The sequence below is a fragment of the Anguilla anguilla genome, chromosome 8 (genome assembly GCF_013347855.1).
Source record: "Anguilla anguilla isolate fAngAng1 chromosome 8, fAngAng1.pri, whole genome shotgun sequence".
Classification (NCBI taxonomy): Eukaryota; Metazoa; Chordata; class Actinopteri; order Anguilliformes; family Anguillidae; genus Anguilla; species Anguilla anguilla.
In genome coordinates, this window is record NC_049208.1 from 27,477,736 (window position 1) to 27,493,627 (window position 15,892).

A 15,892-nucleotide genomic window follows, 5' to 3' on the forward strand; every position below is an offset into this window, starting at 1 on the left:
GTGAACAGAATAGTTAATTTATTTGGGTCTGGCACAGAAGGGTCTGGGAGAAGAGAGCTTCATGAAGGTAACTCCCAGAGGGAGCTTGTGTGAATGTGCTTTTGTGAGTCTGGATTGTTTTTGGTTTTTTTTTTTGTTTGTATGATATTTGCAGGTGGGAAAGTGTTACCGTATGATCACCCTGGGCGCATGAATACATTGGTGCGCTCACATATGAGGACAGAATGGTGTGCATACATGTGTAGGGGCCCATTTGACCCATTTACTTGCTTATGGGAAATCAGTATCCCCGTCTCCTCACCTGCAAAGTGTGAAATAAATATCTTATTTCACTCTTTCACAATGACTCAGTAACTCCAAGACGAAACCTTGCCTCTGTTGTTTCTAGCCACTCACACATTCTTCCACCCTTCCCCACAGTGACTAACCGAGTTAAGAGAAGAATATCCTGCAAACAGCAAAAAGGGCCTCGGGTGAATGCATCCGACTGTGTTTTCCTGAAAAGCCTACACTCCCAGGACCACTAAAGTAAGGGTATGGCATCGCTACAACACACCCCGTGCCTAATTTTCTGAAAGCAGCCCCGGGAGAGATCTCCAGAGAAGTTTCAGTGGGGAGGATCTATCGATCACAAGGATGGGGTGGCTTTTTCCGAGGGTCAGGAAGACATTTTTACAGGAACACCTCTTTGCGCTGGATTAAATATCCCAGCAGCCTTCTGAAGGTGAGGACTGCTTAAGGACCGCACTGGTTATTCTGGCGAGGACCTGGTTTCAATCAACCGACCGGCGCGTAGTGGCTGAACCTGCCCAGTACGCTGTCCACAGTGCTCAGGCCCTGAGGGAGGCCGTGCAGGTTTGTTTTGCTGTTGTCCTTGCTCCCAGAGTACACCGACCTGTGTTAGTGATTGGTGGGGGGGCTACGCTGCAAACAGGAACAATGAGTTCTCATTCTGGAGCTCCGGAGCATCACAGTTATGGCTTCTGACAGTTCCATTTCCCACTGCCCTCAGAATCCCAGAATGCTAGAGAAAGGAGGTCTGCCGAGATGACACTGCCACAACTGGAAACATAACACTCCTGCTCACCCTGTCTCGAGGTGGGCCTTCCAGAACCAGGATGAATCAGGCAAACATGGCTTCCCAAAGAGGAGAGGTCATGTGATCAAGGTCAGACACTAGAGGCTGAGGTGCACTACCTCCGACACTATAGTAAATCATTCATTTTACGGGTCTTCAACTGCGAGCATAAGAAGAGCTGCCTTTCACAATTACAAGCACTGAAACCTACAGACCACATAGCTCTCCATGTGTGACGTTTACAACAGTGTGGTATGTTTCTTGATAAATCTCCTTTTGTGGAATAAAATGCATATGACAAAACTGTGCCGCTGCCTCTCATGCCTGCAGAGAGAGAATGAATGTGAGCATGCCACAAAGAAAGGAACCCAATTGAAATTCACACACTCCCATACATAAACACACACACTTGCACAAACGTGCACACACATGCATGAACACACACAAAGACACACATGCACAAATGTACACGCGCGCGCGCACACACACACACACACACACACCACTCCGAGGCCGGGAATATAACGACCCACCTCACGTCATTGAAAGCATAGCAGAGAAGCAATCACTCTCCAGTCTCATGAGCAGATCAATCAGTCAGCGTGCCTGCCTGCCTGGGCACTGGGGACAGGATGAGACAGGGCCATGGCAGCTAGGGCCCTCCACTGTGCGCTAACAGGAGACAGCAGCCAGCTGAGTTCACCTGGCCACAGCAACTCCTGAGGGCGGGAGAGGGCAGTGAAACTGGCCATCGTCACGCTCGCATGGTCTGCAGCATTACATGCAGCATTACATGTAGCGTTACACGTGGGAGTCTTGTTTAGAAAAAAACAACATATAATGCCAACAAAACAGAACACGTCGTGACCCTCAATAAAGATGCTGAAGGTGTAACTGTAAAATGAATTGGTGCCCTCACCCTCTGCCTCTGCCTCTCCCTCTATCTCTCCCTCTCTCCCTCCCCCCCTCGCACACACAAATGGAAAAAGCAGACTTCCATTACTTTTGTTGATGAAATCTTTTTCACACTTTTTCCTCAAATGTCTTGTGCAATACCAATAGTTTCTATTACATGGCAGAAGCATTTGGCAATCATTCTGGTATAAAATGTATTCAATGTATTGAATACTCAATTCATATTCAAATCATTATTATCAGCAGGTGAAAGAACTGCACATTCTGACATAAATATGTTATTAAGATTGATTGCATTACTGACATGGGTAAAATCATTCAAATACTAATTACAGTAATAATCCACAGCCAGAACAACATCATGAATCATAACCGTAAAGAGAACAAGCCTTTAAAATCTGCCATACAACCTTGTCAATGAAACAAAAGCCTCCATTGATGTCATTCGTCTTAGCCGGAGGCTGGATTACTATGAAGACGTAGCATAAAATGAAATCTTTATTTTCCATTCAGCTGTTAATTATCAAAGCACCAATGAACAGCAGGTTTATAATCACAAATGAGCACAGGCTCCTCCCACCGGGATGCCACTTTGTGGCATAACCATGGAGACAAACTAGCGTGAAGATGAAAAGACGAATGCTCACTTAAATTTCACCTGGCCAATGTTCTGCTTCGCCTCTGCTGCGTGTCATCCCTCCCTGCCTCCCTCACTCGCTCATCCATGCAATTGCTCTTTCTCTCCATCCAAGTCCAGCACAAAACATACCCTTCTCTTTATCCTGTCATCCTCCACTGCTCATTTTCTCACCCATCTCGCTCTTTCCCTCCCTCTCTTTCACTCTCTCTCTCTCTCTTAGGATTCCCTTTCCCCTTTCAATTGACAGTACAGCAACTAATTAGGAACAACGGAATGAATTAAGAACCAGCTTGGGCCACAGTATATGTAGAGATGTAATGGTGCTTGGCACACAGTGGAAACCTACTGGAGTAGTCTGAGAGGCTTTCAGCTGAATTATCACAAACAGGATATACATTTGGGTTCTCTCACAGAACACAATGCGGTAATGGCTGCTCTTTCAAGTGTTTCCTTTCGGAAATTTCCAAGTGTGAAAAGCGGGGCACAAAGGAATTAAAAAATGTTAATCTTATGCTCACAACTAAAATCGTCTGCTCGTAGTAAACAAACAAATGCCGGTGGTCCTACTGCTACAGTCGTTCAATTGGCACAGTCTGTCCCATCCCTCTTGCACTGCGCTTCAGTTTAAAGTCCTAAGGCAGTGCAGTGGAATGTGTTTGTTAGATAGCACTATAAGCACCTTATATTTTCCTCTCCTGACCTATTCTTGTATTTATATGACTGCTGTGTACTGCAGCAGGCTATGAATGCTGCAGTGTCCACACCATCTCCCCCCCCCCACCTCCCCCCTACCCGAACAGCTATGGAAAATGGTCATACTACATAAAGAGACCTCAGCCTACCACACAGGCCTCTTTTCATGAACGGAGCTGGTCGGCCAGGTGGAATGGGACAATTTCATGCCTAGGCAGATTACAAGGGTTGTCGCTCGATTTTACGCACAGGCAGATACATTTTTTACAGTTGCCACCCGCAACCGCCCTGCTTCTTCGGTTCAGAAGTGATAATACGCTGGCTGTGGCTCTCAGCTGAATCCCTGTTTTCTGGGGTTGCGAGCAGCGCTAGTCACAGTTAAGCTGTCACATACACACTCGTTCTGCATTTTTAATGTGCCGCGCTATCGTTCGTTCTACGCTCCGCCATCTTCTGAATATGGGTGCTTCCACACCGCCACATACTGTCAAACGGAAACATGCACCGTGAGACCCAAACCAAACAAACATAGCCCTGAAAATTATAAGGTATCTGCATTTTTCACACCAGTTGTCACCACAGGAACTAGCTCAGCCTGCAGATTCACTGTCCTTGGGTGCCCTCACGCCAAAAAGGCACGTGTGCATTCATATACCTGAGTAAGACCGAAGTCATCACCACCTTGCTTGGCTCGCACACAGTAAAATGTCCAGTGTTAATTCAACTCTAACAGAGTACATATGGTTCCACTCCGTACCAGACTGGGACCATGTGTACTTTGTTAAGTACACAGAGTTAACACAGAGTTAATTAAACACTGGACATGTTACTGTGCAGAATTCCAAAAGCAAATAAAGCTGGCAACTAGAGGGGCACATGAATCTGTTTCACGGGTCCTCGAGACACAGTGGTAGGCTTTGCCCTTGTCGGCCATCTTGGCTCTGCCATCTGGCAAAGTATAATGCAACAGATAAAGCACTTATATTAGGCCGCAAGCACCTGTTACAACACTGGTCCCCTAGCCTTTGGTATGGCTTAAAACTCTACCCAAGTAATTTCAATTCAATCCCTGCCACTTCAGGAGTAAATATGTTTATGATCCTCTATTGTACAAAGCATCACTGATACAGAATTAAAAAAATAAATAAAATAACTGAATTTATATCTGAAGTCCATTTTTTCATTCAGATACTAATGAGGTTTCATCCTACATCCAAGCATTACACACACCGACTCCGCATCCCGCCCCTACCTCAGTCAATCCCCATGTAATGACTTTGTGAAGCACAAGTCATGGATGAATGATGATTTCATCAAAACTGGAACCCAATTTCCAGCCTTGTGCTCTGGTGGTGCAGTATATTAGCATCTATTACACAACTACACACAAAAAAGGCAATCAAATTCTGTACTTCAACCCCTATTCACATTATCACTATGGTTAGAAAAATATTCTGGGATAACAAGATAAAAACTACAACACAGCAACAATTTATTCTATGCATAAGCAGGTCAAGTGTTAAAACCTCAAGCTCAAGCATTTCCAGTCTTTGGCTGACCATGCAACACGCGTTTCCCTTGAGCATTACCCAGCCATAAAATGGTGCAATTTCATTGATATGCAATATGTAAAACAGCTGTGTTTATCGCAAGGCATTCAGCATTATTTATTGAGAGAAAATCTTCCTGATGTGTGATCTCTCCTCTTAAAGCAGAACATAAATTAACGGCTCGCCCTAAATTTTTAGGTGTCCATTTCCACAGGCAAATGGAACAGCACATCTTGCAGTGGGAAAACTAAAATTGAGAAACTTGATTACTCAGATGGAGTGAGGTCACAGCATATCAGAGGTCACAACCTCTCCTCAGTCGTCGAGCCTCTAAGACTGTGCCCTGGGAGATGACACACGGCATACGTTCTCCCTGGTTTCCCTGAGGGCAGAGATGGGAGCATGGGCAATATGCTTCCCTGTGAATAGAGTGGGAGGGTGGGGGCGAGCTGTGAAAACCTAGCACGGTATCTTGCCCTGTGTCCATGTCTTCAGGCACTGTACCCCACACTATCACTGGTCCACGGGGAACAAACAGAGGAAGGCAATCAGGTCAGCTTACAGCCTTCGAAAAACCAGCGGCTCTCAACTGTCGAACAGATGTTAGACAGGAGGACTGAGCCCAGTGTAGATGGATAAAACCATGAAGAACATGGCTCAATATGGCTCTAAACCATGATGCAGCTTTATACAATGCATTTTCAGATTGAAATGCTTAGTCCCAATCTGATTTGCAGATAGGCCTACATATTTTTTTGGGTGTCTAGCATTGATTTTCGGTGCTGTGTTACTTAGGACAGCACCAGAGTTAAGCACCGCTGAACTTCATCATATGCATGTACTCACATTATTTCAGAATACTGTCCCCAGTGGCAGTGAAAATAATTGCAAATATTAAATGTAAATTATTCTACAGAGCCTACTTTTCATTGAGTTATAGATGGTATCTATTTATCCTGCATAAAATGTTTCAATAATTGGCCTGGAAATATAAGAATATATTGGAAATATATCTGTTTCATTAGTTTATAGGCCTAACATCCTTCAGAAAGCCTAAGGACTCAAAAAAGTAACTTCAACAAAAAGAATAATATGTGTATTTTTGTTTTTCAACTTATACATGTTCTTTGTTGCCTTATAAGGCACTCTACATGCAAGACCTCCCTCCACTCCCTGCACTGTTGCCCTGCATACACATTTAACTGCAATAAGCAGTAGAAATGCTTGTATGGAAACAATACACTCTAAGTGGAGTCCATAAATAAATATGGAAAAACAATGTAATCCATAATTATTTGATTAAATGCTCAATTTGCAATCTTGCTTCGGTTCTATGTCTATTGTAACCTGAACCTCTCGCTCGTGCTGCTTTAGAGATACCAGTGACATATATAATCCATAACCTGGCATAAAGCAAGAAATTTGGTCTCAGAAAAATATTGGCCCCACTCCGGTTTTGGTCCAGAAAAATGCACAAAATCAGTAGATAGTGATTTGTTAGAGCAGGAGCATTTTCTGATTATGTATCTTCCCCAATTTTGTTGACGTTTTCTAATAAGCCTTCGTCCAGCCTGTATCATTTATAAACGGGACTGTACATAGGCTGTATGTTTTACCGTTAACACTTGTATTAAGCGCTGCTGCATACTGTAGTTGACCCAACGGAAACACATGGTCGCGCAATAATTGATCGAGTGGACATCTATCCTTACAACTATACAGTGAACAAATGTTACCAATCACACAAACCGAGGGAGCTTTGTTATAAGCGCTGCAGGCGACGCATTCTACGTTTCGTATCGGATTGCAGCGCGACTGAAACACAACATGATTAGTAAAACTAATCAAAGCTGGAACGTCTCGGGTTTCCCATTGGTCTCTTTCACAAGTCGATTGATGTTTTTTTCTGCAGTTGCAATTCAGATAGTGTCTCATTGTTTGTTCGATATAGTATGATGGGATTAATGGGACAAATGCAGATGTATTGAGCACAATATAAGGAATAACACATCTAATTCTGTCACCCCAACTGTGTGTAGTCTACTCTGCAAACAGTTTACACAATTAACCCGTGTTATGGCCAGATATGCGGCGCGTTTCAGTTAAACTGCTAAGCGCTTCGCAGACAGTCCTGAGATGTGCACTTGATTTACCTTTTCTGACAGTTCAACGGATTCATCAAGTATATGCCCCCTCAGGTCGCCGTATTCTCTCGTGATAATTAAAAACTCGCAAAAATTGCTTTAACTGCGATCGTGATAGCATTTACAGAATTTCTCCCCAAGACTTGCATTCACGGTCAGCGAACTCATCGACTGAAGCCGTTTTAGGATTCAACAGACATTGTGACAGCATCACTTACGTCTGCATCCCGAACTCATTTATTACGTGTTGCGACTGGAAACCCCTTTATAATATGTCTAGTTCCATTATAAAAACTTCCGACAGCAGTTGGCTTAAACAGTTGATAGGTTTCTGACGCGTTTTATAAGATACGCGGTTCCCCCTTCATTCCAAGGGCTCGGATAGTACTTTTCAGTGTAGTGAACATGCATCAAACACTCAGCACACGCCTCTTCAAAATCCCCCATTTCAGGGGCACAATATATAGAACACGATTTGAGTCATGGAAGAAAAATAGTAATTGTTTGAGTAGTTGAGTGCTTTACCCCTGCAGTCGAAAACCTTACCTGGCACTGAATTCTTGCAGGTTAGACACGCATCCCCGTAAAAACAAGTATTCCTCTAAAAAGCAGAATCTATTCGTGACATAAAGGAAGGCGAGAAATCCGGCAGCGTTCTCCTGGCAGGTCTGTTATTTTCTTGTGGTTTATGCTCGCCCTTCCACTGCACACCGGTCCCCCTGTCAAGCAGCACTGCTGTCCTATTGGTCCATTGCACTTCAATACACTCTCTCCAATCCTCGACTTCGGACACAAAAGGAGGGGCTAAAACACCGAGCTGGATTCCCCCGCGAGTGCACGCCTTGTCAGTCCTGTGCATTATTTGATGGATGAATACATAGCAGCTTTTCGGTAAATAAACGACCTTACGGTTTAACCTTGAGTTTTCATTTCCAGTGAAATTTAAGATAGTCAGTGAACAAATACAGCCTACTGAAGCAAATCCATGTCACGCCAACGATTTTGTAGGTAGCTTCTTGAGATGGAAGTGCACATAATCTACACTGCAATCGTATATCTTAAAAAAAAAAAAAAAAAACCTTTAGACGTCCGATAGAAAGTTTGTGTCTTCGCATGTATCCAATTTTCTAAATATAATTAACCCAGATATATGTAGGCTATGACTGTGTCTCGTCCGGAAAATTACGTTAAAGTACATTTAACACAAAGTGAAGGCATGTACAAATTAAAAATGTGAAGCTACACTGGCGCAAGCAATGTTGACATCAGGACGTCGTGTTACACTACGCGTACGCGGGAAAAATCTTTCTTGCGCGTGGACTCACATCCCAGCTGGGTTCTTCCTTTGAATCGGAAGTTGCATGGAGTAGAATAGGCTATATTCTACTAATGCTCTATATGTTGACCTATAAGGGTAACCTAATTACAAACATTATTACAAATAATAATAATAATAATAATAATAATAATAATAAATTCCACTGTCAATATAATGTTCTTATTCGTCAGAAGTCTTTGTAGGCCTGCCACAAGCTGCAATATCATACCGCAATAAAATGCCTGACTTGTAATTTAACCGGAGACGTGGGCCATTGAAGCGTATCCTAACGCGCATCAACGCGTGTATATTGGATAGTTATGTCGTGCTGGGATGTCCGACAGGCTACACTTTTACCGTGATGTAAGAGAGACAAAGAGAGAGAGAGAGGGGTATTATACGCAATAATAGGGCAGACAGACGGAAATGGGCGGGTTACCAGAGAAAGAAGGGTGATGCAGATGTCAACTCGCATCGGTGAAACACAAGAGCAGCTCAGTGTTCAGTACCTTGGTCAGCGGCGAGTTAGTGAGAATGAATAACAGGCTGACTGTTACTCTTTCCCTCTCTTTCTCTCTCTGTGTCTCTCACTCTCTTTCTCTCTCTGTGTGTCTCTCACTCTCTTTCTCTCTCTCTCACACACACATACATACACACATATATGCATGTAATGTGATTTTCATAGCACACTACACTGACCACCACCAGGTAGCCTAATGTAAAATGTATATGAACCTTTTACATACTATAAATGTCTGCATGTCTTGCTGGTCTTTATTTTATATAATTTTTTTTTCTCAACAATCCCTTTATTAATGTTTTTTTAATTTTTTAAAATGAATTTATACAGATTTATAAATGATCAATTAATACCCCTGCTAATGTAATGATGCAGCTCAGGTTAAAAACCTTGTTCAAGAGTAGGCCAACAGTGCTTACACATTAATCAGACCAATAAAGGCACGGTTGAAGAGCATTTCTGGAACTTACTACAGAAAATATGCTAATGCTAATGCTAAAGGGAATTATTTTGCGACCATACTCTTCCAACTGAAGTTGAAATCTTTGTTTTGATGGGATGATTCACCTACAAGTTTCAATGTGCACGCTGATGAAATTTTGGCATTTCTATGATATATTACAACTTTTGTGGTGTTGCTTCTCTATTACATCTTCATCAATGTCCTCTTAAACAGAAAGGTTAAGGTGATAATTACAAATAACTGTTATGCAGCCTATTATTTGTTTTAAACTATATGGTGGGGATTAAACATTTGTTTGCTCATCTGTTAACATTCTGTACATAACAATTTATCATTGTGCATGCACAAAAACCATGACTGCATCATTGCCATCTTTGTTGTTCTGACGACAAGGAACAATGGAACGGCAAGACTCAAAATAAACTGAGAAAGGCAATGTGGAAAAAAATTCATGTATTTCTTTAGAACAGAAAGGACAGGCAAGACACATTGCAGTTGGAACAACTGGTTCTTTGGTGAGGTTTTCCATGACTAATTAGAAAAGTACCACAGAATAAAACACATTTTGGTAATGTCATGCATTTAAGTGGAGTGGTGTTACTATTCACACATTTGAATCACGCATTTAAAACCCTATGAATCAATCACAATATTATATAATAATAGAGTTGAGAAAAATTCAAGTCTGCGCACTACTCTTGTGCTGACATAACGCAGATTATTCACATTAGGACAGATCTTTCTGGATCAGAATGTTGCTCAGTGCGTGCAAATAAAAAGTAATTATGTGAGAGAGCAAGCAGTGTGCAGACGATGCTACTTTCCAGAAATGACAGTGTTGAGCCGACTAAAATAATTGACATAAGTAGAGTGCATTTTACTCTGCATCAAGCTCTCCCTCGACATGCTAACGTGTTCATATCTAACACGCAATGCTCTCGTCTGCTCTCAACCAATAGGAGACCAAGGTTTGCTGCACTTGCTGAGCCCTGAGGTAGAAAGGTCACTAAACATGCACACCCTCATCATGTATTAAAAAGCCCCTTTATACACAATGGGCTTACACAACACTTGGCATCTTCATTACTCTGTACAGCCCTCTCGTGCTTACTTGGTTCTCGAACCTCATTACGGAATATGCAGTCTGAACTGCGCCCTGATGTGTCATTATCCTTTCTGCTCGACATTGTTGGAAAGTCAAGAGTAGGCATATTCAAAAGCTCCCCGCTAATGCACACTTCAGCTCCTGGATCTGTGGACATATGTAAGAGTCGGTTGGGGTGTATGGCCCTTTAAATGGCATTATATGTGCCTGTGTTTGGGTTACACATGACATGACATACATGAGCACACGCTGTGAGTGCGGATGTGTGGGGCGAGCGGAAGAGTCACACTGGATGGTTGGCTGCTGAGCTCTTTGTACTGTTGTATTAGTTGTACCCCTTATTTTGTCATTCTAATGAAACACTTTTGTTGGACTGTCAACCAGACGGGCTTAGTTTATGATGGTACACACGTCCGGCTGAAACGTCTCGCAGAGGAGTGAAAGAACTAAAACAAAAGAGGTGTTTTGGCACATTTCCATGAAAACAAATTAGCTTCAAATCATAAACAAAATTACTGCTTTACAAGAAAAGTGGGAGTTTGGAAGTATGATGAGTATGAGAGACAGATATTTAAAACTGACCAAATTATCTAAATGTTATTTATTTACTCTATGTCCAGTTGTAATTAAGATATCTTTTTGAGGCAAACAGTTACCTTCATTCAAATTAAAAATTAATATGCTGATATAGAAATCTACGTGCAAGGTCCTGAATATCAACACAACATTAATATGTTAATGAGAGTGAATATCTTATGAGTGTATTTATTTATTTTTTTCACAAAATATTGGATAATGTACAGTACATACCTAACATTAAATGTACCAGCAAAACCACCAAGAACATTACCTATATCGTGGAATCACAGTAACAGCTGTACCTCCACCAGTCTGTGGAATCTGAAGTTCAAAGTGTAATGAAACAACTTCCTCAGCTGTTTGTAAAATCTCTCTGGGGCACAGAGCCAGATGAGATTTCTGAAGCACAGAAGACAGTGGGAGAGACTAGAGAGTCACATCCGCCACCCTCCCAGTACATCATGTGCTTACACTGAGTGTATACCCATAATCCTCGGGCCCAATCATCGCTCCAAAGCTGGCTTCCTCCCTGCCTGCACCGAACAGCCCAGCATTCTGAACAAGATCAGAGTCTCACACTAGCTTGGTTCTCAGCAACAGTTCTCCCTGTTACATTGTTGTGTGCATTTATATTCATATGTGCACATTTACATGCATTGCACCTGCATGTGTGTGCATATTTATAGGTATGCATTCGTGCATGTGTGTGCTCATGTTTGTGTAAGACCAATAAGTGCGATTACATGCACACCTTATTCTCATTTTAACTGAGGCCGTAAGAGCACCATCAATGAAAGAATAACACCTTCTACGCATTACATTTTTATATATGTATATATGTATTCATGAGTGTGTGTGTGTGTGTGTGTGTGTGTGTGCGTGAGTGTGTGTGCGTGCATACATGAATATTGGCGTGTGTTCGCATGTATGTAAGCATTTCTGTGTTTGTGTAAAATGTGATGACTATAAAGCAAGGATGGTTAATAATAATTATCGACTGTCCCCAGCTTTAATGTTATAAGGAACTGTAGAGCCCTTCCTTTCCTCCTGCATGTGCATGTACATCCACACTAGCTCTTAAACCCAGCTTCACTGAAGCATAATGAATATTTCATCAAACAATCCATTCTGGGGCTCAGAGGCCTATATCTCATATAGAAGCATGCCAGAGCCTCCAACTGACAGAACAGTAGAGGCAACCGTACGCAGCCAAATACAAAATTCAAATCAAACAGATTGGTTCATTTATCATTTATGAGGATATGTGAGCAAGCACACACACACACACACACACGCACGCACACACGCACGCCACGCATATACACATGTAGAAAAAACCCTCAGTATAGCACATACAGATTTCAACAGATGCACAGTAAACACATACAGTACACTCAATTGAATTCTCAATGGCTGGGAAAAGAACACATCCAATGAAAATGAGGCCTACCTCTTCAAGGAGGAGTCACTTGGGTATCAACAGGCCTGCAGTGGAAAACAAAATAACCAGCATCAGACCCTTTAGACCATATTATGTCCAAGTGCAGTTAAAGGGCAGCTCTGAATTTAGTGAAGGTTATGACCCTTGTGTTTCCATATGCCGACTGCATCCAAATACCAAGAGGAAGCCGGCCTCACAGTATCTCTCACAGACAAACACTGACACGCACACACATTCCGAGGCCTTGTCTCTTTCTCACGGTCCAGCACCGGCAGCTGTACACTCTACACTATCACTCTTACTTAAGTGAATTTTGCACAACATTAAAAAGGCAATTGAACTTTTTTTAATAAGCTGGCAGTTCAGGAAAGATATGAAAAGCTCAACACTAATGCACATAACTTTCAACAACTAAAACTTATAGCAATCATTCTGTCATACAAATTATTAATTCAGGTCATTGCTAATTGCAGGCAGCAGGCCTCCCTTACATCATGCAAATACATTTCGGAAATTCCTCACAAATTTGGAAATGCTCGTCTTTGTGGGAGGTTAGCATACATTACTAGAAGCACAATTATTATTTTATCCCAGTGGATTAAATGTGCTTCAATACTCCAATGGAAACACTGGCTTCTTTCCAAATGTTTTGTTTACAAAGAGCCATAATCAGTTTCCCTGATGTATAGACCAGGTAATGTTATTTGTCACATGGCTTCCTTGTGAGAATCATCAAGTACCAAGAGAAAATACGGCTTTAGAGATTTTCCACGGAGAGTTCAGACCAGAGGGTGCTGCTATAGGCAAACAAGGAAAGGACTCCAACAACACACTTTAATCCATAAGGACATGAAAACAACATGTAGAATTCATGCAGTAGCTACATTTAACCACCTGTTCAAGAAATTCAAGTTCAAGTAGTTTATTTGCCAGTTGTATAAGATACATTGGAATCATTAATCACAAAAACAACTTCGACAACATAAATGATCAATAAAATGCAGTAGTAAAAAGTGCTGTGGTGTACCTGATTCAAGAAACCTAACGGCCTCAGGGTAAAAACAGGCCCTGAACCTCTTTGTATGAACACTGCTTTACCTGCCTGTCTTGGTAGCGCTCCCAGCGGTAGCGGCTTCCTCGTGAAAGCGAAGTGATCAGGTCGTTGCCTGGATGGCTATGGTCTGCTACGCAGTGAAATGTCCAGCGCAAATTCAGCTCTGATTGGGTCCTACTCTGGACCAGGACTGTGCACTTCTGGGGCCAGTCACGGCACCTTCTGGAATAAAGCGGCTTGCACATGATCAGCGTGAAAACACTCTGTCATGTTCCGGTGTTCCTGTCTGTGTTTCCCCTGTTGGGCCGCCAGATGGCGGCACTTCTGTTTTGTGTCCTGCTCCCTCCCTGTTAATTGTATGATTGTTTCATTGTCTCGTTATCCCATCATTGTTCCCACCTGTGTCTTGTTATCCCCTCCTTCTGGTTTGATTGTTTTTTGAGTTCACCTGTGTCTTGTTACCCCTTGTCTATTTAAGTTCTCTGTTCCCTTGACTCGGGTGCTGGTTCCTTGCGTTTGTTCTTCCTTGTGTTTGTTGCCTTTTAATGTTCAGACCATTTATACCTGCCTGTGTTTTTTTTACCTGTTTGTGTTTGTTCCCGAGTTGTGTTTGTTCCCTGACTTTGATGTACCTGCCTGCTTGTGTTTGTTCCCTGACTTCTATGTACCTGCCTGCTTGTATTTGTTCCCTGACTTCCATGTACCTGCCTACTTGTGTGTGTTCCCTGACTTCCATGTACCTGCCTGCTTGAGTTTTGTTCCTGACTAGTTTTGTTCCTGACTTGTTTTGTTCCTGACTTGTTTTGTTCCTGACTTGTTTTGTTCCTGACTTGTTTTGTTCCTGACTTGTTTTGTTCCTGACTTGTTTTGTTCCTGACTTGTTTTGTTCCTGACTTGTTTATTTGCCCTTGTGTTCTGCCTACCTGCGTTCTGCCCTGACCGTGTTCTGCCCTGCCCGTGTTTGAGTTCCTCTTGTTTTCTGTTTAAAGATTTTTTGAGTTTGTGTTTTTTCCCTTTGTGGCCTTGTGTCTGTTCCCTGCTTGTTTGCCTGTCTTCAGAAGGAACCAGCCAGTGTGGGACCCAGCAGAGTTTTTTTTTTATTTATTTTTTTTATTTTTATTGTTTAACATGCCATTGGGGTGGTGGGAGCTTGAGCCTCCCAGTGCCCGGGGCGGGCGGTCGCGGAGGCGCCGTGGTCGGGCTGCCTCCCGGTCGGCCGGACCTCCAGCTGATCAGCAGGCGGATCCTGACCCTTTTGAGGGGTCTCGGCTTGCCATTTTTCCGGGGTCCGGCCCGCGGGGGTCCCGCCGGTCCCGTCCGGCTGCCCAGCCGGGTTCCCTACAGCTGTGGTCTGTGTTCCTGTCGCCTGCTCCACCCCAAGTCCCGGAGGGGCCTTCACGGCCTGCTCTGCCCCGAGTGCCGGAGGGGCCTTCACGGCCTGCTCTGCCCCGAGTGCCGGAGGGACCTTCACGGCCTGCTCTGCCCCGAGTGCCGGAGGGACCTTCACGGCCTGCTCTGCCCCGAGTGCCGGAGGGACCTTCACGGCCTGCTCTGCCCCGAGTGCCGGAGGGACCTTCACGGCCTGCTCTGCCCCGAGTGCCGGAGGGACCTTCACGGCCTGCTCTGCCCCGAGTGCCGGAGGGACCTTCACGGCCTGCTCTGCCCCGAGTGCCGGAGGGACCTTCACGGCCTGCTCTGCCCCGAGTGCCGGAGGGACCTTCACGGCCTGCTCTGCCCCGAGTGCCAGAGCGACCTTCACGGCCTGCTCTGCCCCGAGTGCCGGAGGGACCTTCACGGCCTGCTCTGCCCCGAGTGCCGGAGGGACCTTCACGGCCTGCTCTGCCCCAAGTCCTGGAGCGGCCATCACGGCCTGCTCTGCCTCATGTCCCGGAGGGGCCCCCAGATCCGCCTCGAGCCCCGGAGAGGCTCCCAGATCCGCCTCGAGCCCCGGAGAGGCTCCCAGATCCGCCTCGAGCCCCGGAGAGGCTCCCAGAGCCGCCTCGAGCCCCGGAGAGGCCCCCAGAGCCGCCTCGAGCCCCGGAGAGGCCCCCAGAGCCGCCTCGAGCCCCGGAGAGGCCCCCAGAGCCGCCTCGAGCCCCGGAGAGGCCCCCAGAGCCGCCTCGAGCCCCGGAGAGGCCCCCAGAGCCGCCTCCAGCCCCGGAGGCCTCGCCTGCTCTGACCCTTCCGCGGAGGCCGCCTGCTACACCAAAGTTTCGGGCTGTACTTGTGCCTCGAGCCCCGGGGGGGCCTCCGGAGCCGCCTCAAGCCCCAGGGGAGCCTCCGCAGCCGCCTCGAGTCCCGGGGGGGCCTCCGGAGCCGTCCAGAGCTCCGGAGAGGCCTCCAGAGCCGTCCAGAGCCCCGGAGAGGACAACGGTCCCATGTGTTGTCCCGC

The 15,892-nt window shown here is 44.7% G+C and overlaps 1 protein-coding gene across 2 annotated transcripts in view; it reads right to left on the bottom strand.

The window, feature by feature from the left end:
• dlgap3 (discs, large (Drosophila) homolog-associated protein 3) overlaps positions 1 to 13,758 on the bottom strand; it is a 115,497-nt gene extending 101,739 nt beyond the window's left edge. The window contains exons 1-2 of one of the 2 annotated variants that reach the window (XM_035427846.1): positions 13,545 to 13,758; positions 12,456 to 12,490 (exon numbers count right to left, since the gene is read on the bottom strand). The gene's annotated coding sequence lies outside the window, so the exon portion shown is untranslated. Of the gene's footprint in view, positions 1 to 7,566; positions 7,772 to 12,455; positions 12,491 to 13,544 lie in introns of those variants that run through there. The other variant, XM_035427845.1, reaches the window with a different exon arrangement.
• Positions 13,759 to 15,892: the final 2,134 nt, after the last annotated feature.